Here is a 23,094-nt window from a genome sequence, read left to right as displayed (position 1 = left end):
AGCCTAGCATGCATCTTTATCCACTCCAGGCTTTAACCCTAGTAGTTGGGAGCAGAAGTAGGTAGACTTCTGGGAATTTGAGGCCAGATTAGTCTACAAAGCAAGTACCAAACCAGTCAGGGAGGCATAGTTAGCCGCTGTCTCAGAGCAGGAGCTCTAAGTTCCATTCCCAGCACTGCGTGAGCTAGGTATGGTGCCGCGTGCCCATAATCCCAGCACGCAGGAGGTACAGATGGGAAGAGCAATGGTTCAATGTCATCCGCTACTACAGAGTAAGCTTGAGGTCAGCTTGGGATACATGGGACTCTGTCTCAAAAACAAAACAAAACAAAAACAATCAAATGCAAGATATAAGATCATAACAGATTTTTCACAATGTACAGTGCAATTGTCTTAATAAATTCATTGAACATAGGTGCTGGAGATATGTGCTGGAGATATGGCTCCATGATCAAGAGCATTTGTTCTTGCAGAGGATCTGGGTTCTTAGCATCCACATGGTTGCTAACTATGATCTACAACTCCAATTCCGAAGGAATCTAACACTTCTTCTGGCCTCCAGGGGCGCTGCACAAACATGTGGCGCATGGATACATATGTGTGCAAAATACTGGTACACATAAAAATAAATAAAACTAATAAAACTCAAGAATATGTTAAGCAATAGTAATAAAGACTATAGTAAGGGAACAAGGAGAGGCATACAGTTCAGTGGACTGGAAATGACAGAAATAGACTCTAACCATAGTCGGATGATTTCTTTACAGAGTGCCAAGACTATTCAATGGATCAATAGACTATTAACAAATGGCCTTGGGATAACTATACAGCTACACGTAAGAGGGTAAAGAATTTATGGGCTGGGGATACAACTCGGCAGAGTTCTTGCCTAGCATGGACAAAGCTGTGAGTTCGATCCCCATCAGTGCATGTTCCAAGCATGGAAACCCAGCACCTGGTCTTAGAGGCAGCAAGCCAGAAGTTCATCCTCTGCCACAAAGTGAATTTGAGGCTTGTCTAGGATGCTTGAATCTCTGCCTCAAAATAAAATAATGATAGGCTAAAATCAAGGATGCAGAACCCTACCTCACATCCTACACAAAGCTTCACAAAAAATATACCATAGCCATAATCCTAATTCTACATAACTCCTTGAATAAAACATGAGAGTGTTATTTTACCTTTGTTTTTTAATCATGGTACTTGCTTTGTACACTAGGCTGGCCACAAATTCCCAGAAATCTACCTGCTTCTGCTCTCAAGTGCTGGATTAAAGGTATGCACCACTGCCCATCCCAGAGTAGATAAAGATGTATACACAACTGCTCATCCCGGAGTAGGTAAAGATGCATACACAACTGCTTGCCCTGGAGTACATAAGGATGCTTATTTTTGTTTCAGATTGGTTTTGTTAATAGTTTGTGGGGCCTGGAGAGATGGCTCAGCAGTTGAGAGCACTGGCTGCTCCTCCAGAGAATGGGGGTTCAATTCCCAGCACCCACATGGCAGCTCACAACTGTCTGTCACTCCAGTTCCAGGGGATCCAACAACCTCACACAGACATACATGCCGGCAAAACACCAATGTACATGAAATAAAAGTAAACAAAACATTTTAAAATAGCCGATATGTTTAATGATTCGTTAATTAAGAAGTTTCTTAGGTCCAATACTAAAAGTACAAGCAACCAAAGAGAGTGGTCCACCCAGAAGACTCTCAGCAGCAAGAAGGGATGGGATTCTCCACCACAGGTCAACTTTCAAAGCACTGTCTCAAACAGAAGCCGCGATGAAAAGCTACACTTCATGATACTGTTCATTTGAAATACCATACATAGGTAAATTCATAGTGACAGAAAAATGAATAATACTTGAAGGGCTAGAAGGAGGTCAGCAAATGAATGTTGATGGGCACCGGGTGCCTTTCAGGGCTTTAAAAAGTTCTAAAATGTGCTTTGGTGTTGACCACACAATCATAAAAAAAAATTTACTAAAATGCATGGAGCATGAACTGTAAAACGGAATGCTGTGTGGCATAGGACTGTTTCTTGATAATCTGTCTTTTAGAACCAGGAATGTTCCCTAAGCTAACGCCCCAGACCTAGGAGTCTACAGTGCAGAAATAGCAGCAGATAACACGGTGCTTGCAGTAAGTGACTTTGGCAGTACTCAACACAGTGTCACAAGGGCACACTGAGCCCCAGCGCTCCAGTGGCTGAGTTCTGAGCTTCAGACTCAAGGAAACACTGCCATTGTTTCTATGGAGATCAGCCGCGCTGTGGCTGATGGGATCAGAATTATGTGCCCACCACCAAGGTCAGGAATTCAGGGTCCTGGGACAGACGGTCTGTCATCTAGTCAATCAATGGCCTCTGTGAGTTGAACAGACAGAGAGGAATAGGGTATGATATATTGTCAGAGCATTTGCCTACAGACAGAGAGGAATAGGGTGTGATATATTGTCAGAGCATTTGCCTAGCATGTTCCTGGCCCTAGGTTCCATCCGTAGCCCTACACAGAAAGAAAAGTGGGAGCAGAGGGGATAGGCCAGGATAGTGTTGTGGGAGGAGGAGGTTAAAAACAAAGTTATTACACTGATTTCTTTTTTGTGTGTATGTATAGGTCTGTGTGTGTGTGCATACCAAGGCCTGTGTATGGAGGTTAGATGACAATTTGTGGGAGTCGGTTCTTGCCTTCCCTGGGCTGGGACCTAGGAGCCAATTCAGGTTGTCAGGCTTATAACACACTCTTTCTCTTGGAGACATATTTTCAGCCCAGGAAGGAGGATTTTTAAGAACACAGAGTTACTTAATATGCTTCAGTGCCTGACCATAGGGGTAAACAAAGGGAGAAGTCATGAAATACACAGCAGAAATGGAACCCAACGACTGACCCAGGACATTTTGTATTCCATGCCTCTGAGAAAACTGCATTCAATATAGAATATACTCTTCCTGGGATAAGCCAGGCTTATGCTTTTTATGCTTAGGTATCACAGTTGAACCATCTTTGTAAATCACAGTATAGTCTATAAAGTGAGACTTCAATGCCCAATGTTATGCTAATATGTTAAAAATAAGATTTCTTGCTGGTATGATGGTGTTCTCTTTAATCCCAATACTTGGGAGGCAGAGGCAGGCAGAGGCAGGCAGAATGTGTGAGTCCAAGGCCAACCTAGTGTACTAGTGAGTTCCTGGATAGCCATGGCTACAGGGAGACCCTGCCTCACCAGTACTCCTCCCCAAAACAAACAAACAAACAATTTATTGCTGGGCGTGGTAGCACCAAGCCTGAGGTCCAAGCACCCAGGAAAGTGAGCCCATCCCAGCCTGGAGCAGGCTAAACAGACCTTGAGTTCGTGCCACAAAGGACCTTCACGACCTAGGTGGAGTCACCTGCCTTGGTTGCACATGCAAGTTCCCACAGGAACTTTGAAGAATACACTGCCTGCTGACCTTGCTTTGCAACATAAAATCCAGCTGAAACCAAAGGGTGGGGTCTGGGCGGGGGGCAGGGGGGGGCTCTCACTATATAAACACAGTGCTGAATAATAAACTTGAAGCCTTCGCGCCACTGACACGCCCCCCCCCAGCCCCATCTCTTTGTCATTTCCAGCCCCCCTTGTTCGACCATGGCTGCTGGGCCACATGAGGCCTATCTAAATTCGAGTAAGCAAGGAAACTTAAAATATAAGATACCAATTTGAATAAAATGAGAGTCGCCTGCCTCCTGCTCTCTGGGATTAGTGTAAGAAAGGCAGACCACCTGGCTATCCTTCCTGGGGAGTTGCTTCTTCATGTATCTCCTCACATTCTCAGCTGCTCTGCTCACTCCTCCTCCCTGGAGCACCAGGGAAAGGCGGGGAGAGGGAGGCAGAAGGTTCTTGAGCAGCTGGTACTATTTTGAGATGGTTTTAGGCTCTGATTTAGCAGGTGCTGAAAGCTGGGCCCGTCCTCCTTAAAGATGGTCTCCTGCACTCTGTGTAGAGCACCCTGGAAATCTCTGCAGCCCCAGCTCTCCGCACTCAGCCATCTTTTTCTTAATGCTCCCGGCACCTCTGTGGCTGCTGGAAACAGGAACCCATTTCTCAGAATCTGTATGGAGGCCTGCACCTTCCCACGCATTCCCAAGAAGATGACGCTAATCAGACACTTTGTTTGTTTGTTTGTTTGTTTGTTTTTCCCGAGACAGGGTTTCTCTGTGTAGCCCTGGCTGTCCTGGAATTCACTCTGTAGACCAGGCTGGCCTTGAACTCAGAAATCCGCCTGCCTCTGCCTCCCAAGTGCTGGGATTAAAGGCGTGCACCACCACTGCCCAGCAATTATACACTTTTTTTTTTTTTTTTTTTTTTTTGGTTTTTTGAGACAGGGTTTCTCTGTATAGCCCTGGCTGTCCTGGAACTCACTTTGTAGACCAGGCTGGCCTGGAACTCAGAAATCCGCCTGCCTCTGCCTCCCAAGTGCTGGGATTAAAGGCGTGCACCACCACTGCCCAGCAATTATACACTTTTTTTTTTTTTTTTTTTTTTTTTTTTTTTTTGGTTTTTTGAGACAGGGTTTCTCTGTATAGCCCTGGCTGTCCTGGAACTCACTTTGTAGACCAGGCTGGCCTCGAACTCAGAAATCCGCCTGCCTCTGCCTCCCGAGTGCTGGGATTAAAGGCGTGCGACACCACGCCCGGCTCAATTATACACTTTCTTATTGTTTACATTAATTAACCATAATTTTAAGATAGCTATAAGACAAAGGCATTCTCCCTGGCTGCTCCCCTCTATTTTGTTTCTTCCTTCTGTCCTGCTTTTATTTATGAAAAGGGAGTTGCTAAATGTTAATTTTTTAAGAGGTGTCATTGGTCCGGGTTTGATAGGTGAAACTCACTGGCTCATTGATTATTAATAAGAAGTGTAATGACAGGGCCGGAATATAACTCTGACGGAAGCATGCTTGCCTAGCAACAGGAGGCCCTGGATGCCCTCCACCTGCAATACCACAGAAATCTGTCATCAGAAGTTCAAGGCTGGCTACACAGCGTGTTTGAGGCCAGCCTAGGCTACATAATACCCAGTCTCAAACCAAGCAAAGACAAATGACAATGAAGAATTACTTTCTGAGATATTGACAGCAGGAGTTAAAGAGATGGTGGGTAAACTGACAAACACAATGGACTTGGGCTTTACATCCGTTCTTAGTTACTTTCCTGTTGCTCTGAAGAGACACCATGACCAAGAAAAAAAAAAAAGGATTTAATCATTTAATTAGGGCTTTCTTATAGTTTCAGAGGGTGAGTCCATGCGGGCATGGCACTTGATCAGTAGTTGAGAGCTTACATCTGAACCACGAGCACAAGTGGTGGAGAGAGAGAGAGAGAGAGAGAGAGAGAGAGAGAGAGAGAGAGAGAGAGCTCGCTCAGAACAACATGAGCTTCTAAAACATCAAAGCCCACCCCAGTAACACTTGTCCTCCAGTTAGACCACCCTTCACAATCCCTCCCAAACAGTTCTACCAACCGGGGCCCAAGGAGTCAATGGCCCAAGGAGCTATGGAGCCATTCTCATTCAAACCACTACATATAAAAGCCAGGTATAGCAGTACACATCAGGAGCCTCACTGCTTTTGGGAAATGGAGACCATAAGATCCCCGCACGGGAGCTCCAGGCCAGCCAGACTAGCCAAAACTACCTCAATAATAATAATAATAATAATAATAATAATAATAATAAGGTAGAAACTCATAAAAGAAGAAACCTAAACAACCTCTGCCCTCCACATGCATGTGAACATGTAGAACATACAGAGCACACTCGTGAGTGTCAAAAGCCTTAACCAAATCCAGCCAAAGGCAAACAATTTCAGACCTTTCTCTTTGAACCTCGAGTTTTTTGTCTGGGGTTAGCAAATTTATTTTCACTCTATTTTGGAAACTAAATAGAATGACTCTGTGTTTTAGGCAGTGAGTTTAAATTATCTATCTGCTTTCAAAACTGGCAAGACATTTGTTAAAAATCTAGAACAAAGAGCAGTGATTTGAGGCTAATCTGTGTGTCAGACTAAACACAAAATGAGCCAAGATGAACTCCAAAATAATTGCTATTTTCCAATTTTTCAAAGTCATAAATGTGTGATTAATATACTCTCTTATAGAATATTCTAAAAATTCCAAAGTACACACACACACACACACAGTTATACAACATTAGATTTTTACAGGAGCAATCTCTTTCGAACATAGTTTTCTATGACTTGTGCTCTAAGCTAATAATTTGTTCAGAGAAATTCCCAAGGCAATGAACAGAACTCATTTGAACAACTACAAAATATTTAATAGTGGACTGCAAAAAAAATTATTCATCCAAATGAGCCCTTTCAGGAGAACTATGATTGCAGACACCACCTCTGGGCCTGCACAGCATTCTGTGCACAGACAGCACCCACAATCCTTAGAACGCAGCTCAGAGCAGCGAGCCTAACTCCTGTGTCCCAGTTTCGAGCTGACTCTGGGAGCAGTTTCTCCATCCTCCTCTACTTCACTCTTACCCCAGCTCTCTCCCTCCCGCACTTGTATGTTCTAGTGGTCCAGAATGTCAGGACACACCTCTCCAACCTTGGCTCCTCTGCAGTCAGGTCTGGGGGTGCTGATTTCCAAGCCATACGATAAGACCCAAAGGTTGGGTTCATAAGCGGCTCTTTTAAGCAACGACGCTCTAGCAAGCCAAGTCACAGTTGAGCTTCATTACAAGGGAAGACTTCCATTACATTTTTTATTGGCTGAAAGAAAACCCTACCACGCTTGGCTTCTTACGAGGTCTATAAATAGACGGTGTCATTCAGCAGAAAGGAAGCAGAAATATGATAAGTTTTACATAAGGTCCAGGGTCAGCCACTCTGAGCCTCCCTAGCACCACAGCAAGCCTTAGCCACAACTCTCCACCTGGCAACTGTAGACGAAAGTTGTAAGAGAACCAAGGTCCAAAGGCATCAGAGTATATTTTTAGACTTCTGTGGAGTCATGAGCTGTTCTTTTCAGGTGTGGATTTCACATATTAAAATTCAGTGATCAGTTTTCCAAATTTCATCAAAACCCTTTGGGAAATAATCACAGTGAAAAGCACCTGCAGGGTGAGAGGTGGGACCCCGCCGTAACTAGCAGCATATGCTTGAGTTAATCCCAGGCTCCGGTTCCTTAGTGTTTCTACCTGTGTCCTGTGGTGGCCTAGGTCTTCCCAAGCTGCTAATTGTAAGGGCTTCTTTAGCCTGGCCTGCTATCCTTGGAGGAATGCACACCCATACTCACTGGCAGCAAACACAAATGCCAGGTGATGAGTCAGACAAGGGCAGCTGAAGCTAACAGTCTCTGTTTGTGCCTAAGGAAACTGGCTGAACAATGTTTCCTACACGGTTGACACGGTTGAGTTTCAACTTCACCATGCTAAAGAAAGCAAGTTTTCAGAGATTCTGGAAATAATTTTCTTACAAGAGTATAAACTCGGCTCAAGTCTCTCAGTTAAATGTTTTGTTTGTTTTTAAATGGTTCAGATGGGAGATGGCTTGGTAGGTGCAAGGTTGGCCACCTTAATTTTATCCCTGTAATCTCACATAAAGGTGGATGGGGGAGCCAACCCTACCCCACCCCCAGTAATAATAAGTAAATAAGCGAATTGTTGTGTTTAAAGACTGAGCTATGCTCTGAGTTTTCTTACTGACAGTCAGATAGGATTCCTTGAACTTGGGATGCTGCTATACAACGTCTTACACTGTGGCACAGAGCTAGTGTTGAATGCTTAGTAGACACGAGGCCTGGGTTCATTCCCCTACACCAAATAGATATGCAATATGTAGCACAGGCGGCTCTCCCTTGCCAAGATGAAACCCAGTCCTTGGGTGCTTTCTTTGTAAATGGCTTTCTGACCCCTGGTGCTTAAAATCCACACTAAAACTGCTTAATTAACTCCCAACTATGCATCACTCTACCAACTGAGCTACATTTCCAGCCCCTTGAGTGTTCTTTCTTTTGTTTTGTTTTGGTTTTGTATTGTCTGTAATGCTCATGAACTAAAAAGTAAAAGTGTACTGGACTTGTTATCCTAGATCAGCAAGGGTTGTTATTAGTAACGTTGTATTGGCAGTGCTCTCCAAACGGTGGGTTGTGACCCCTTTATGCCATCAACTAAGTTTAGTTGGCAGATTGCAGAAGTTTGGTTTTTTTTTTATCAGAAAAAAAATACAGCAGAACAAAAAAGAAGAAAAACTAGGAAATCATTCATAAGCCAAGAGCTGTGTGTGTTGGGAAGTTCCACTTACTGGTGTCTGTATGTGCTAGATCACCTTGAAAAATAGACTCTGACTCCAGGTTTAGACTTTCAAAGGCTTGAAAGCAATCGTGTTTACTTATGTGTTGCTTTGAAAATGCTCCCAGACCATTCCATAAGACAAGAACATTTCATGGCAATCAGAAGTTAAACGGAAAGGACTCCGTTTATTGCTGATGTAAAAGATCTCCCAAATGAAACAAACATTATTGAAAGCTTTAAGGTACAAAGTACACTAAATACCCAAGGTATGTCCACCATCTTGACATCTCTACAATGAAAGGAAAAAAGTAGTGTCTGGAAATGAAATATTTAACTTATTCTCCTGTTTATTTATCCTATTTCTAGAAACCCATTACATCTGCTGAATGCCAGTAAATTGAATTAAAAACTTGGTCCATATCATAGACCAGACCACATGTTTCCTTTGCACTTAAGATAGATATGTAACTAATACACAGTCCTTGTGATTTATAAGAGATTGTAGTAGTTCACTTTACTAGAGGACAGAGTCACCAATCCTCATGGGCACTTTAGCCTCACGGAGGTCTAATGTCTTCCGTTTCTCAACAGACTCTGCTGGGCTTTACATTTTTCATCCTGTTTATTTTATAGCTTTTCAGGCACATGTCACATGTGCAGGTTCTTAGGCAAGCCCAGCTAGTAAGTTTCTAGATTGGGCAGTAGGTATATCCTAGCAGGTGCTAGCATGGGCCCAATGTTTTCCTGTCCAGCTGTAGCTCCACCCAAGTTGATAGAGGCACTTTTGAAAATGTACCAATGCTCACACACTCAGGAATATAGTAATATGTAAAATGAAATGAAAAGACATGGTTTCTTATCATAGTAATTACAGAGAGTGTGCGTGCGTGTGTGCCTGCATCTGTGTGTGTGTGTGTGTGTGTACGTGCTTGTGTGTGTGTGTGTGTGTGTGTGTGTGTGTGTGTGTGCCCATATGCCATGGTGTGCATGTGTGTTTGGAGGTTGGAGAACAACTTTCGAGATTTAGTTCTTTGTCACGTGGGTCCTGGGGATTGAACTCAGATAGTGAGGCTGGGCAGCAAGTGCCTTTATCCACTGACCCATCTCACTGGCCTCCATAGGAAAGTGAAGTTCAGAGTCAGTGGGCTATACCAAACCAAACCAAGCCAAAGCCACGACACCTGCTAGCTATAGTTGTCACTACGGAGTTGTTAGTGGTTGGTAACAAGAGTCCACCTTGTCGTTGCTTTCCTTGCCGTGCTTTGAGATTTCCAAGTTAATTGAATATTTGATCTTTTCCACTGCCCTCCCCCCGCCCCGCCTTTTAAGTAAAAAAATAACATGTGGAGTTTGCTTCTTCTTGGAAAGACTGCAGGGCATCCTTTCGGGCTATATGAGTGTGCCTTGCTCCAGGCTGTAGTGGAGTACGGCCCATCTCTGTTGAAGGCCTCCCTTACTGTATCATCAATCCTAGGCTTAGTCACTAGTCATGTACAAGCTTTAAAAGATCAGAAACTCTCTATATCCCACACATCAGACTATCATATAGTACTAATGTGATAAATTCTTGTACAGAGAGCCAAACCTCTACATTTTTGTGAATTTTCACTATTAAATATTATCACTTAAAGACACATATTTAGAAGCCAGGCATAGTTGTATTCAATGTAACCTCTGTTACTTGGGAGGCCAAAGCAGGAATATTACTGAGTCCTAAGGCTTTGAAAGCAGAGCCCGTTTGGAATGGGGAGTGCTCACTCAGCTCCCAAGGCTCTGGTCCTCACATGGATATCTTTGATTGATAAAAACAGGAGCAAAACAATGACCTTCACAGTATTTTTTGTCTAGAAAACAGGTACCTTTGTGATCATTAGTGTTTTGTGGGTTTTGTTGTTGTTTGTTAAGGACTGGACACCAAACCTGGGGCTCTGCCTCATGTAGATGAGATGACATAAAGGATCAAGAAGACAAAACTCATAGTTGTTCTCCAGAAATGCCACTTACCAAGGACACACTTTTCCCTAAGAAGATAATTAGCAGGGAAAAAAAGATTTGATTTCACAACCTTCTTGAAAACTGTTTATAAAGCAAGAACAGAAAAGAAAGACGTAATGTCACGTGACTTTCCTACAACCAGCTGGGGTGGACTAAGTGCTCTGCTCATACGGTCATGGCTGAGCTCTCACCATTCTCCAACAGAAGCTGCCTTACTGGATTTTATGAGAAAATTGAAGCCAATCCTCATTAAAATAAAACAGTATAAGTTTTAAAAAGAGTATTTTACAAATAGTATGTCTTTTATTTTTCTTTTTTTGTTTGTTTGTTTGTTTTGTTTTTGTTTTTTCGAGACAGGGTTTCTCTGTATAGTCCTGTGTAGTCCTGGCTGTCCTGGAACTCACTTTGTAGACCAGGCTGGCCTTGAACTCAGAAATCCGCCTGCCTCTGCCTCCCAAGTGCTGGGATTAAAGGCATGTACCACCACCACCCAGCAGCTTTTATTTTTCTTTTGAGACTAGCTATCACTAAATAGCTCATGCTGGTCATGAACTCCAGATTCTCCTGCCTCGGCCTCCAGTGTGCTGGAGTTAGAGGCTACAGACTTAAGGATAAGTGCTTAATTTCATTCAATTCAATGGGACATATGTGTCCTGCTTCCATGGGTTTTTTGTCACCCTGGCTGTCCACCTCCCAACTGTTGAAATCACAGCTGTGCATTATGGCTACCTCTAAACTCATATATATATTATATATATGTAATTATATATATTTATAATTTCAGAGAACAGAATGAAAAACTCACAGCAGAAAAGCAAGCAAGCAAAAACAAGCAAACTAGATAAAGCAGGTGAAATGTTTTGCTAAATCTAAAAATACAATAATGAAAAATATCAGAACAAAAGAATGCCTGAGCAATTCGGTGGAGCAGCCGCCCTTGCCCTGTCTGTCCAGCTGCGTGTCCCTGTGGGAGAAGCCCCTTCTCATAACGTCACTCGGTGGAGCAGCCGCCCTTGCCCTGTCTGTCCAGCTGAGTGTCCCTGTGGGAGAAGCCCCCTTCTCATAACGTTACTCGGTGTGTAGGTAAGGCAAAACATTCTAATCAAATTCACATGCAGATTAGATGGGCTCTACCCAATTTCTCTTATCATAATCGACCAGAGCTGTGCTACTGCCATGCTTTGTAGAGTTTTAGAATAATTTTCTTTGATGCACCCTTCATAACATTGCAAAATATAACCTTTAAAAATGTTTTAGAAAACCAATTCCCTATCCACTTATTAACTTGTGAAAGCATTAGTCAGTGACAGTTTTTTTTAATTATTTATTTTTATGTTTCTATTCTTGGTTTTAAATTCCTCCTCTTATGTAGGAAATTGGGAGGTAGGTGCAATTAAATTTGCCTGTGTTTCTAAGTAATTTTACTTGCTATCCCAAATACTTTAAACAAGTTTAAAGTCTGCATCATTTGTAGCTACCTTTCAAGGTGCCTCATGGAGACAATAAAATCGAAATTAGCAAAGGTGATTAATGTACAAAACAAAAAATATGTGGTAAAATTGAAAATACTTTTTCTTATTTTTTGCTTTGTTTTGCAGGAAACCTTTAAAAGTAGGACCAGCAAGATGGCTTGGTAAGTGAAGGTGCTTGCAGTCAAGTCTGCGTTTGATATCCTGACCTCATGTGGAGAAAGGAGAATCAACTCCTTATAGCTGTCTCTGATTTCCACACATTCACCATGGCACAAGTATAACCTCATTACACATACCACACACACATACACATCACACATCACACATACACACACACATAGACATACACACATACTTGCACACATACGCATACACATACACATATCACATACCACATACATACCATACACACACCACACCACACAAACACACACCACATACATACACATGCACACACCCTCATCACACACACTATACACACACATACTGTAACATACCACACAAACACACACAACACACAAACACAATAATAACAATTGAAAGACAAAAATTGCAGCACTTCTAGAAATTAATAATATAACAAAAAGAAAAACTAACTAGAGAACTGGAAGGAATTGTTAGAGAAGAAACCAAAGCACAGTTTTAAAGTAGAGAAAGGAAACATTAGCTAGCAGTCTAAAGAATACAGCAACTAGACAGTGAGAAGGGTAAGAATAAGAGGATATCTGGGTGTGGTGGGCAGACCTGGGATTCCCTGGTGGAGGAAGGAGGATCAGGAGTTCAAAGTCAGTCTAGACATGCAATAACAAAGAAAAAAAGAATTAATAAATAAATATGAAAACAAAATAACATAAATAACACAGAGAAAGTGAGGGAAGATCATGAAAATAGCCCAGCTCAGAATGAATGGATCACATAAAATATTGATGTGTCAAAATTCCCAATGGGACATTGTGGGGACAGCAATAGTGAGTTCTGGGGACATCAGGCGCCAAGGAAAATAGTCATGAGAAAGGCACCACAAGAAGGAAGGGAGCCAGGCCTGCAGGACACATGCACTGATTATCCAGAGTCACGAGAGATGGCAAAATAACAGGTTAGCCAGTCGTGTCTGGCCGAAGGAAAAATGGTTAGGGGTGGATGTTTCAAGGGTTTGTAAAACACCCGGAGAATTGATTAATTCTTTTGTTGGTAGAAGTTTCTTTTATAAAAATAAAAACTAAAATGGGGAGATGCATTTTTTTCCAGAAGAAAGTCTGCTGTGTACTCTATAAAGTATGTAGCCTGAGATGCACTACCCAAGACTGAGAATCTGGGGACTGATTAGTTGAACAAATTCCATTTCCACTCCCAAGGCTTAGTGTGTGTATGTGTGTTTGGGTCGGGGTCAGAAGTCAACACTGGATGCTGTCCCTAAGGCACTGCTCTCCTTATTTTTGAGACAGTCTCTCATTGAGCCCTGGGCTCCCTCATTAGGCTAGGTTGGCTGGCCAACAGCCCCAGAGATCCTTTTGTATCTGACTCCTCACTGCTGGGTCTCCACAAGGCTTGGTCTTTTGAGGAACACAGGTTCTGACCCAGGGCTTCTTGCCTACTGGGTAAGCACTTTATTAGCTAAGCAACACCCCAAGCCCATTTTTGTACTTCACTAACTTCCTCTTCATTCCTTCTTAAGTAGTACCTCCCCTCTGACTCTTATTCATGTTCCCCCTTAATTAACTGTAATTACACAAAGATGCTGTCATGTCACAGTTAAGAGCATGAACTTTGGAATCGGAAAGATTGAGAGGAGTACTGATTTGACTCTTTATTTGCTATATACCTTTGTTGAGTTGCAAAATATAGCATAATAACGTCTATGTTAAAGAGGTAATGAGAGGGTTCAATGAAACCATATAGATAGCTGCTGTGTTCTCTCAGTCAGCCTTTAATTATGACTAAGCTCTGGGAACCTTTTCCTGTTAGACTTATACTAAGCATGAGACTCATTTAGTTGAAATCATTATTAGTATTTCCTGCTTTTTGAAACCGTTGAGTTCTGAATTATTATTGGATCATAAAGTTAATTCACCGGATCATTCTGAATATTTTAATACCTGAAATAAGACAACAAGGAGTAAACTCAAGTACTTTGCAATAATAAGGGATTGATGTAAGTGTTCAGTAAATGTTGGCCTAGGTGCTATTGGGACATAGTGATGGCTCTCTCCTTTTAAATAAGCAGTTATAGAACGATATATTGAAAATGTTATAAATAATTGTAAAAATTGCACAGTCTTTTCTTTCTTCCCTTTTTAAAATTAATACAGGATCTCGTTATGTGGCTCTGGAACTCACAGAGACCTGCCTTCCTCTGCCTCTTGAATGCTGGTTAAAGGTACATACCACTGTGCCTGACCTCATAACAATAAATGTAGCGGGTGAGTCTGATGTTCCTTGTATCTTATACCTAAAACTGGTTCCTTAAAATGTGGTTGCCCAGAGGAGCAGATGTTCACATCCTCAAGTGATGCCATGTGAGCCTTCTCCCCAATAAAAGGTGAGAGCCTGTGAGTGGGCAGTGGAGGGTGTAAGGTGGGACTGGAGGTTTGAAAACCAGCAAGTAGCAAGGGACTTTATAGCTGGGAATAAAGTACTCGTTGTTTCTCCTCACCATGCGGTTCTGGTTTATGGTGGCTTCCTCCTCTCCATCTGTCCTCCTCTCTCTCCCACCTGCAACCTTCTCTCAAACCTTCCTTTGTGGGTGAATGTGGTGAAACACGCACCTCCCTGCTGAGTAGTCTTTACTCCAGAGCACAGTTTCAGTCCAGTCAGGGGGAAACCATTAAATAAAATGGAGTTGAAGGACATTGTGCAACACTCTGAAATCGGTCAAGGTCATAAAAACCATGGGAAGAGCTGGAGGTTACACGGCTGTAATCCTATCAGTTGGGAGTTATCGGCAGCAGGTTGCAAGTCTGAGGCCACCCTAGGCTACAGAGAACGTTCATGAAGCCTGAGCTATGCAGTGACATCTCCTCTCAAAAAGGAACAAACAAACGAAAACCCCTACATACATGCACAAAATATGAACACAACTGTCATAGGTCAGAGGAGACAGTGACACATGACCAGATCCTAGAACAGGAAAGGAAGGGAAGGAAGAAGGGAGGGCGGGAGGGAGGAAAATGTCTAGGGGTTGGACTAGAAACACTTTAGTAAAGTCTAGAATTTAATATTTGCTAGATTTCTTGCTTTGACCACTGTGCCATGGTAATCAATCTGTTAACATTATGTTGAACTAGAAGTAGGATATACAAGGAATCCTATGCTACTCAGCTTTTCTATAAATTTTAAAGTTATTCTGCAATAAAATATTTTCTATAGAAGAATACTTGATCGTTGACAAAGAGACTAAAAATGTACAATGGAAAAGAGAAAGCATCTTCAATAAATGGTGCTGATCTAACTGGCTGTATGTATGTAGAAGAATGAAAATAGACCCATATTTGTCACCTTGAACAAAGCTCAAGTCCAAGTGGATCAAGGACCTCAACATAAAACCAGATACACTGAATCTAATAGAAGAGAAAGTAGTAAAGAGCCTGAACTCATTGGCAGAGGCAGAAATTTCCTAAACAGGTCTTCCGGTCAGAAAAGCACCAGGGTAGCAGGAGCGCAGGGTTGCCTGACACCCGCCAGCTACCCACGACCCCCGCCGCAGGATTTTGGGACTGCTGGTGAGTGGAACACAGCTTCTGCTCCAATCCAATTGCGCGGGACCTGAGACTGCATTAGTTAGGGAAGCAGAAACCGGCCTGAGTAGGGCCATAGGCCTCATCCGGCCGGATCAGCGCCGGGGTAGCGGGAGCACAGGGTTGCCTGACACCCGCCAGCTACCCACGACCCCCGCCGCAGGATTTTGGGACTGCTGGTGAGTGGAACACAGCTTCTGCTCCAGTCCAATCACGCGGGACCTGAGACTGCTCTGGTTGGGGAGAGAGAAATCCGGCCTACATAGGGCCACAACCCTCTTCCGGTCAGAAAAGCACCAGGGCAGCTGGGGCGCAGGGTCTGCTGACACTCGCCAGCTACCCACAACACCCGCCACAGGATCTTAAGACTTCTGGTGAGTGGAGCACAGCTTCTACTCCAATCCAATTGCGCGGGACCTGAGACTGCATTAGTTAGGGAAGCAGGAACCGGCCTGAGTAGGACCACAGGCCTCATCCGGCTGGATCAGCGCCGGGGTAGCAGGAGCGCAGGGTTGCCTGACACCCGCCAGCTACCCACGACCCCCGCCGCAGGATTTTGGGACTGCTGGTGAGTGGAACACAGCTTCTGCTCCAGTCCAATCACGCGGGACCTGAGACTGCTCTGGTTGGGGAGAGAGAAATCCGGCCTACATAGGGCCACAACCCTCTTCCGGTCAGAAAAGCACCGGGGCAGCTGGGGCGCAGGGTCGGCTGACACTCACCAGCTACCCACAACACCCACCACAGGATCTTAAGACTTCTGGAGAGTGGAACACAGCTTCTGCTCCAATCCAATTGCACGCAGGACCAGAGACTGCATTAGTTAGGGAAGCAGAAAAACGGCCTGAGTAGGACCACAGTCCTCTTCCGGCTGGACCAGCACCGGGGTACCGTCAGCTACCCACGACCCCCGCCGCAGGATTTAGAGACTGCTGGTGAGTGGAACACAGCTTCTGCTCCAATCTTTAAACAGTGACAACGATAACAACTAACCCCAGAGATTACCAGATGGCGAAAGGTAAACGTAATAATCTTACTAACAGAAACCAAGACCACTCACCATCATCAGAACCCAGCACCCCCACTTCGCCCAGTCCAGGGCACCCCAACACACCGGAAAAGCTAGACACGGATTTAAAAGCATATCTCCTGATGATGATAGAGGACTTCAAGAAGGACTTTAATAACACACTTAAAGAAATGCAGGAGAACACTGCTAAACAGGCAGAAGACAATAAAGAGGAAGCACAAAAATCCCTTAAAGAATTGCAGGAGAACACTGCTAAAGACTTACAAATCCTTAAAGAAAAACACGATAACAAAATCAAACAGGTAGAAGTCCTTACAGAAAAACAGGAAAACACATCCAAACAGATGATGGAAATGAACAAAACCATACTAGACCTAAAAAGGGAAGTAGACACAATAAAGAAAACCCAAAATGAGGCAACACTGGAGATAGAAACCCTAGGAAAGAAATCTGGAACCATAGATACGAGCATCAGCAACAGAATACAAGAGATGGAAGAGAGAATCTCAGGTGCAGAAGATTCCATAGAGAACATCGGCACAACAATCAAGGAAAATGTAAAATGCAAAAAGATCCTAACTCAAAACATCCAAGAAATACAGGACACAATGAGAAGACCAAACCTACGGATAATAGGAGTGGATGAGAATGAAGATTTTCAACTCAAAGGACCAGCAAACATCTTCAACAAAATTATAGAAGAAAACTTCCCAAATCTAAAGAAAGAGATGCCCATGAACATACAAGAAGCCTACAGAACTCCAAATAGACTGGACCAGAAAAGAAATACCTCCCGACACATAATAATCAGAGCAACAAATGCTCTAAATAAAGATAGAATACTAAAAGCAGTAAGAGAAAAAGGCCAAGTAACATATAAAGGCAAGCCTATCAGAATTACACCAGATTTTTCACCAGAGACTATGAAAGCCAGAAGATCCTGGACGGATGTTATACAGACACTAAAAGAACACAAATTCCAGCCCAGGCTACTATACCCAGCCAAACTCTCAATTAACATAGATGGAGAAACCAAAGTATTCCACGACAAAACCAAATTCACACATTATCTCTCCACGAATCCAGCCCTTCAAAGGATAATAACAGAAAAAAACCAATACAAGGACAGGAACCACGCCCTAGAAACAACAAGAAGGTAATCCCTCAACAAACCTAAAAGAAGACAGCTACAAGAACAAAATGCCAACTTTAACAACAAAAATAGCAGGAAACAACAATTACTTTTCCTTAATATCTCTTAATATCAATGGACTCAACTCCCCGATAAAAAGACATAGACTAACAAACTGGCTACACAAACAAGACCCAACATTTTGCTGCTTACAGGAAACTCATCTCAGAGAAAAGGATAGACACTACCTCAGAATGAAAGGCTGGAAAACAATTTTCCAAGCAAATGGCATGAAGAAACAAGCTGGAGTAGCCATTCTAATATCTGATAAGATTGACTTCCAACCCAAAGTCATTAAAAAAGACAGGGAGGGACACTTCATACTCATCAAAGGTAAAATCCTCCAAGAGGAACTATCAATCCTGAATATCTATGCTCCAAATACAAAGGCAGCCACATTCATTAAAGAAACTTTAGTAAAGCTCAAAGCACACATTGCACCTCATACAATAATAGTGGGAGACTTCAAAACACCACTTTCACCAATGGACAGATCATGGAAACAGAAACTAAACAGGGACACAGTGAAACTAAGAGAAATTATGAATCAAATGGATCTGGCAGATATCTACAGAACATTCTATCCTAAAACAAAAGGATATACCTTCTTCTCAGCACCTCATGGTACCTTCTCCAAAATTGACCACATAATTGGTCACAAAGCAGGCCTCAACAGATATAAAAATATTGAAATTGTCCCATGCATCCTAACAGATCACCATGGACTAAGGCTGATCTTCAATAACAAAATAAATAATAGAAAGCCAACCTTCACGTGGAAACTGAACAACACTCTTCTCAATGATACCTTGGTCAAGGAAGGAATAAAGAAAGAAATTAAGGACTTTTTAGAGTTCAATGAAAATGAAGCCACAACATACCCAAACTTATGGGACGCAATGAAAGCATTTCTAAGAGGAAAACTCATAGCTCTGAGTGCCTCCAAAAGGAAACTAGAGAGAGCACACATTAGCAGCTTGACAACACACCTAAAAGCACTAGAACAAAAGGAAGCAAATTCGCCCAAGAGGAGTAGACGGCAGGAAATAATCAAACTCAGGGGCGAAATCAACCAAGTGGAAACAAGAAAAACTATTCAAAGAATCAACCAATCAAGGAGCTGGTTCTTTGAGAAAATCAACAAGATAGATAAACCCTTAGCCAGACTCACTAGAGGGCACAGGGAAAGCATCCTAATTAACAAAATCAGAAATGAAAAAGGAGACATAACAACAGATCCTGAAGACATCCAAAACACCATCAGATCCTTCTACCAAAGGCTATACTCAACAAAACTGGAGAACCTGGATGAAATGGAGAAGTTCCTAGACAGATACCAGGTACCAAAGTTGAATCAAGATCAGGTTAATGATCTAAACAGCCCTATATCCCCCAAAGAAATAGAAGCAGTCATTAATAGTCTCCCAACTAAAAAAAGCCCAGGACCAGATGGGTTTAGTGCAGAGTTCTATCAGACCTTCAAAGAAGATCTAATCCCAGTTCTTCACAAACTATTCCACAAAATAGAAACAGAAGGTACTCTACCCAACTCATTCTATGAAGCCACAATTACTCTGATACCTAAACCACAAAAAGACCCAACAAAGATAGAAAACTTCAGACCAATATACCTTATGAATATTGATGCAAAAATCCTCAATAAAGTTCTTGCTAACCGAATCCAAGAACACATCAAAACAATCATCCATCCTGACCAAGTAGGTTTCATCCCAGGGATGCAGGGATGGTTCAATATACGGAAATCCATCAACGTAATCCAGTATATAAACAAACTCAAAGACAAAAACCACATGGTCATCTCGTTAGATGCGGAAAAAGCATTTGACAAGATCCAACACCCATTCATGATAAAAGTCTTGGAAAGATCAGGAATTCAAGGCCCATACCTAAACATGATAAAAGCAATCTACAGCAAACCAGTAGCCAACATCAAAGTAAATGGTGAGAAGCTTGAAGCAATCCCTCTAAAATCAGGGACTAGACAAGGCTGTCCACTTTCTCCATACCTATTCAACATTGTACTTGAAGTCCTAGCCAGAGCAATTCGACAACAAAAGGAGATCAAAGGGATACAAATTGGAAAAGATGAAGTCAAAATATCACTTTTTGCAGATGATATGATAGTATATATAAGTGACCCTAAAAATTCCACCAGAGAACTCCTAAGCCTGATAAACAGCTTCGGTGAAGTAGCTGGATATAAAATTAACTCAAACAAATCAATGGCCTTTCTCTACACAAAGAATAAACAGGCTGAGAAAGAAATTAGGGAAACAACACCCTTCTCAATAGTCACAAATAATATAAAATATCTTGGCATGACTCTAACTAAGGAAGTGAAAGATCTGTATAATAAAAACTTCAAGTCTCTGAAGAAAGAGATTATAGAAGATCTCAGAAGATGGAAAGATCTCCCATGCTCATGGATTGGCAGGATCAACATTGTAAAAATGACTATCTTGCCAAAAGCAATCTACAGATTCAATGCAATCCCCATCAAAATTCCAAATCAATTCTTCAACGAATTAGAAAGTGCAATCTGCAAATTCATCTGGAATAACAAAAAACCTAGGATAGCAAAAACTCTTCTCAAGGATAAAAGAACCTCTGGTGGAATCACCATGCCGGACCTAAAGCTCTACTACAGAGCAATTGTGATAAAAACTGCATGGTACTGGTATAGTGACAGACAAATAGACCAATGGAATAGAATTGAAGACCCAGAAATGAACCCACACACCTATGGTCACTTGATCTTCGACAAGGGAGCTAAAAACATCCAGTGGAAGAAAGACAGCATTTTCCACAAATGGTGCTGGCACAACTGGTTGTTAACATGTAGAAGAATGCGAATCGATCCATTCCTATCTCCTTGTACTAAGGTCAAGTCTAAGTGGATCAAGGAACTTCACATAAAACCAGAGACACTGAAACTTATAGAGGAGAAAGTGGGGAAAAGCCTTGAAGATATGGGCACAGGGGAAAAATTCCTGAATAGAACAGTAATGGCTTGTGCTGTAAGATCGAGAATTGACAAGTGGGACCTCATGAAACTACAAAGCTTCTGCAAGGCTAAAGACACCATCAATAAGACAAAAAAACCACCAACAGATTGGGAAAGGATCTTCACCTATCCTAAATCAGATAAGGGACTAATATCCAATATATATAAAGAACTCAAGAAGGTGGACTCCAGAAAGTCAAATAACCCCATTAAAAAATGGGGCTCAGAACTGAACAAAGAATTCTCACCTGAGGAATACCGAATGGCAGAGAAGCACCTGAAAAAATGTTCAACATCCTTAATCATCAGGGAAATGCAAATCAAAACAACCCTGAGATTCCACCTCACACCAGTCAGAATGGCTAAGATCAAAAATTCAGGTGACAGCAGATGCTGGCGAGGATGTGGAGAAAGAGGAACACTCCTCCATTGTTGGTGGGATTGCAAGCTTGTACAACCACTCTGGAAATCAGTCTGGCGGTTCCTCAGAAAATTGGACATAGTACTACCGGAGGATCCAGCAATACCTCTCCTGGGCATATATCCAGAAGATGTCCCAACCGGTAAAAAGGACACATGCTCCACTATGTTCATAGCAGCCCTATTTATAATAGCCAGAAGCTGGAAAGAACCCAGATGTCCCTCAACAGAGGAATGGATACAGAAATTATGGTACATTTACACAATGGAGTACTACTCAGCTATTAAAAAGAATGAATTTATGAAATTCCTAGCCAAATGGATGGACCTGGAGGGCATCATCTTGAGTGAAGTAACACAATCACAAAAGAACTCACACAATATGTATTCATTGATAAGTGGATATTAGCCCAAAACTTAGGATACCCAAGATATAAGATACAAATTGCTAAACGCATGAAACTCAAGAAGAATGAAGACCAAAGTGTGGACACTGTGCACCTTCTTAGAATTGGGAACAAAACACCCAGGGAAGGAGTTACAGAGACAAAGTTCGTAGCTGTGATGAAAGGATGGACCATTTAGAGACTGCCGTATCCAGGGATCCGTCCCATAATCAGCTTCTAAACGCTGACACCATTGCATACACTAGCAAGATTTTGCTGAAAGGACCCAAATATAGCTGTCTCTTGTGAGACGATCCTAGCAAACACAGGAGTGGATGTTCACAGTCAGCTATTGGATGTATCACAGGGCTCCCAATGGAGAAGCTAGAGAAAGTACCCAAGGAGCTAAAGGGATCTGCAACCCTATTGTTGGAACAACATGATGTACTAACCAGAACCCTGGAGCTCTTGTCTCTAGCTGCATATGTATCGAAAGATGGCCTAGTCAGCCATCACTGGAAAGAGAGGCCCATTGGACATGCAAACTTTATATGCCCCAATATAGGGGAATGCCAGGGCCAAAAGAATGGGAATGGGTGGGTAGGGAAGTGGGGGGCGCTATGGGGGACTTTTGGGATAGTATTGGAAATGTAATTGAGGAAAATATGTAATAAAAATATTAAAAAAGAGCCGGGCGTGGTGGCGCACGCCTTTAATCTCAGCACTCGGGAGGCAGAGGCAGGCAGATTTCTGAGTTCGAGGCCAGCCTGGTCTACAAAGTGAGTTCCAGGACAGCCAGGGCTATACAGAGAAACCCTGTCTCGAAAAACCAAAAAAAAAAAAGAAAAAAAAACAAAACAAAAAAGTACATACACAATAAACACTTAAGTGCTGAAAAAAAAAAAATTTCCTAAACAGAACTCCAATGGCTCATGCTCTAAGATCAAGAATTGATAAATGAGACCTCGTGAAACTGGAAAGCTTCTGTAATGCAAAGCACATAGTCAATAAGACAAATTGGCAACCTTCACCTATTAAGAACGAGGACATCCTGTGTTTTGTAGGCAAATGGATGGAACTAGAAAATATCATCCTGAGAGAGGTAACTCAGACCCGAAAGGACATGCATGGTATGTACTCACTAATGAGTGGATATTAGTCAAAAAAGAAAAAAAGAAAAAAAGAAAAAAAGAAAAAAAGAAAGAAAGAAAAGAAAGAGAAAGAGAGAAAGAGAAAAAGGAAGAGAAAGAGAAAGAGAAAAAAAGGAAAAGGAAAAGAGAGAAAGGAAAAAAGGAAAAGGAAAAGAAAAAGAAAAAGAAAAAGAAAAAGAAAAAGAAAAAGAAAAAGAAAAAGAAAAAGAAAAAGAAAAAAAGTACAGAATATCCAAGATACAGTCCACAGAACTCAAAAAGGTCAACAAGCTGAAGTGCCCAAGTGAGGATGCCTCAGTCCCACTTGGGAGAGAGAAGAAAGTAATCAAAAGTGGGATGGGAGGGAGGGTCCTGGGAGGGAAAGTGGATGGGGGTTGGTGGGGGGAGAGGAAAACCTGATCTG

The sequence above is a fragment of the Mus caroli genome, unplaced genomic scaffold (assembly GCF_978045245.1).
Source record: "Mus caroli unplaced genomic scaffold, Mus_caroli_1 scaffold_3, whole genome shotgun sequence".
NCBI lineage: Eukaryota > Metazoa > Chordata > Mammalia > Rodentia > Muridae > Mus > Mus caroli.
The sequence above is the reverse complement of the archived record's forward strand: the minus strand, read 5'-3'. Positions refer to the sequence as shown.